Below are 3,758 nucleotides of genomic sequence, written 5' to 3'. Positions count from 1 at the left end.
GACTGGAGGGAATCAATGGACGTTTTGATCAGGCAGTCTGGGTAATAGGCCTGTTGAGATTCATATTAAGAGCTTAATTTCTCTTAGACACGCCTGCCAATTTCCCAGATCTGTAGCAAACAGCTCTAAGTAATGTTGTGTATGCTGTTGGGTGGACTAATCTTTCTCTATTGATTGTCCCTACCCTACCGACACTCAAACTCTCCGTCCACATATTCAAGAAAAAGATGGCAATTAGAGGGCCATTGGGCTTCGAGTCCATTTCAAATGACAAAGATTTGTGTTTTCAAATCACGTTTCTCATTCTCAATCACAGCAACAAGGGAAATCAATAATGTTCTTCCACCTTGATGTCGCACCTGATAATTGTTATTATCTGCATTCACACTTGCCGGAAAAAAAATTCAGTTTGTAGAAAAATGTTCGCTGAAGGAAACCCACAGCCAGGTCTTTCTGCAAAGCCATTGTAAGTGATCACAATTATTTGAGGTGAAAAGGAAATCAATGTGCTCTTTACCGTCCTTGCCACTGTTCACTTCCTCTCTTGTGAATGATTACTGTCAGAGGTCATCAGTTACTTATTTCTCCGTGAATCAGGCTCTGCTTTTGAAGGCAGCCAGATGTGTCTTGGCAGTAGTCCCAGTGGAATTGGTCATGTTCTCTCTGCTCCCCAGTGGAAGTGGCCTCTGTTTTACAACAGGTCAGTGAGGCTGCAGTGCACCAGGGCTCTGTTGACTTGCTAATCCACCTTATTTATTATTTTACAGACTGAGAATATACAGTATTATTGACAAAGCCTCAGAGGAATTAATGGATTGTCACTCAATATTTCTTCCCTCTATGACATCTTAATTGGTAGAAAATCTATAATCCACATTTGACGTCATTAATGTTTATACATTTTATAACAGTTTATCACTGAACAAATGTTTTCCCATCACTGAGCCTGCTGAGGGTTCCTTTTTCATGGCAAAAGTGAGACCGGCGTGTATCTTTACTGTTGGCTGTATTTTGTGACAAAGTCGTGCATGCTCGGGTTTTAAACATAATGTCCGTAAATCAAATCCTCTACTAACAAAAACATATGTTGGAATGAAATCAGCTCAACATAAACCCCTGTGAGGAAACTGTGCTCATCCTTCACCGCAGATCGTCTCAGGGGTCATTCAAGTAGAAGGGGAGCCCCTTCCTCTTATCAGTGCATCCAGACCTCCAACAAGCCTTATCGCCAGCCTTGCCCCGAAGATGTTTGGGCTAGTCATGCACCAACACGTGATAGCATCTTTGATCATACATCGAGCTGTCTGTCAGCCCACTCATTTTCAGGTGCTTGATAAATGGGGCTAGCATGTTTGCCTGAGAGCACATCGTCTACCTATTGGAGCCAAGATGGCCCCTTCCCAGTCGCAACGCAGCCAGCTGGGCGTTAAGAGCCTTGCAGGTAATATACAGCCCTGCTGTCCGAAACACAGATATGCACAATACAATGTGAAATGACCTTTGATACAAAATATATTTTCTCTTCTTCCCCAATGGCAACAAATCACCCCCATACATGTGATAAGCCAACGCGTGTGTTGTTGATTTACATACCATAAGTGTTGAGAAGAAACCGTGGTCCTTAAGTCTTCAGAAGATGAAATGTCATAAATCAGACAATGCTTTTTTCAAAGCATAAAGAGAAAATCTAAGGTTCGTTTAGTCTTCAAAAACATTTAACATGTTCATCTTCTTAATGAATCTAGTTTAAAAATAATGTTAAATAATTACAGGTGGAAATGTGTATATAGAACGTATCCATAACAATGTTAATGTCTCAGACAAATGGGAGTAATTTAAAGGATTTTCCTGGTCTGAATCCAGTAAATATGGGTTAAGAGAAACACTGTTGCATAAAAATAATTAAAGGATAACAACAGGTTATTTCAGTTCACAAAAAAGCTTCATTGTACATGTAATTTCTTCCTTATGAAATAAAACAAGACCTAGTTCCAGTCTCAAAGATGTGTAAATCTGCAAGTATGCTTTGTCTCATTTGACAGTTGGGTGAATATACAGCATATACGTTTTGGATTATTGGATGGAAAAAACAAGTAGAAATTAGATAAAGTTTGGGTTTACAAATACAGTATACAAAGAGCATGTTTCTATTCTACAACATGTTATGAACCAAATGAATATTAAACATATATGCTTCGTTGCCCCTGAAAATGATGCCTTTGTTTTCCCTGACAATAGAAGGTGACAGCTAGATTCATTTCCTACTGATCACTCCCCCAGTCAATTATGAGTGTGCATACCTGACGGATACCAAGTCAATTAGCAACAAGCATACCTGACATGTACCAAGCAATTCACAGAGCAAATCATTTCGTCACTATGCTGATATCGTATTGTTCCACGGCCAAATTATTAAACCGTCTCTCTGTTGTACTGCAGACACCGCTTCACTCATGATTTACTATCATTTTGTTTCCCTCCAGAGGGCCTATTTTTAGTGCTGGTATCATCCTCATCATGTGTTGGATAGAGGGTTATTTTTAGTCGGGCTGTCACGTGACGTGGAGTCTCACAGCTGTAGGCTAGTGCTACAGCATGTTGCAGATCCACAGCTCCCACCGTGGAACAATGGAGAGCGTCCTGTGGATCTCAGGATGTGTTGAGTTAAATCTTCTTCATAATTCAAACACATGTATCGACATGCATTTTTACACTGGACTAAAACCAGACACTTGGTGCCTATTGTGTGGAAATGTACAACTATATTTCCAACAAATACTGACATCACTCAGTGAAAAAAGAACCATGTTTTATAAAAGCACGAATGGCTCATTCAGCCATATTGTTGTCCCAGATTTCTTAGAGGTGTAATTGCACTGTATCAAATGAAGCAATATTACTAAAAAGATTTGATTTCATTGTTCGCCTTTGAATTCGCCACCAACTTATCCCCGCTCTGTAATTTACAATGTGCGAACACCCATACTCTTGATTAAGAGTCACTCAGAAACAATCACAAAGGGAAAAAAAGGTTATTATAATTACTTGTTTTCCCAGGATGGTGGAAATGTTCTGGTTCAGAACTATTAGCCCTTTATGAAATAAGAATTAGAACAATTTGTGTGCTGCTTGAAGGTGGATTACTTGAGGGTGTTGGAATAATGAATGCATGCGTTATGGTGTTTAAGTACAAAACGAATGCAAAATGGGACTGTTGAGGATGAAATGATAAACTTTTACAAACATTTAAAGGCACTAGACGAGGAGGGGGTGTAATTATGAAGTATCACTCTGCAATTAATGTTCTGATTACCACCTGTGTTCTGAATAAAATTGAGCAAAACAATGAAGTTGTTTTTAAGAATAAAAAGCCTGCATTGCAAAGCAGATCCATCCACACCTGTAGTGAGCGGAGCCGTTTCTAAAGGCCAGAACAGTTAATCACAGGATGGTTTAGTTGAGATGGCAGGAGCGACTGACAGCCTATCATTTCCTGGACAGTATTATCTATAATTAAGCCATTACATAACACAGAAACTTCGATCATAATTGAAATATGCTGATTTAGCTAGGAGGGTCATGCCACCTTGCTCGATACAGCTGCTGACACGGTCATTTCATAGAGAACATCCACGGTAGATCAGTCACGGCCAACAAACCCAACTCCCACACTAGTGGAGAAGAAGGAAAAGAGGAGACCTGCTGACAAAAGTTAGACAAAGAGGAAGAGCCATCACTCCATCCAAAAGCTGTAATCT

Source organism: Eleginops maclovinus, chromosome 17, assembly GCF_036324505.1.
Source record: "Eleginops maclovinus isolate JMC-PN-2008 ecotype Puerto Natales chromosome 17, JC_Emac_rtc_rv5, whole genome shotgun sequence".
In the NCBI taxonomy this organism is placed as follows: domain Eukaryota; kingdom Metazoa; phylum Chordata; class Actinopteri; order Perciformes; family Eleginopidae; genus Eleginops; species Eleginops maclovinus.
Note: the sequence above shows the minus strand (reverse complement) of the source record.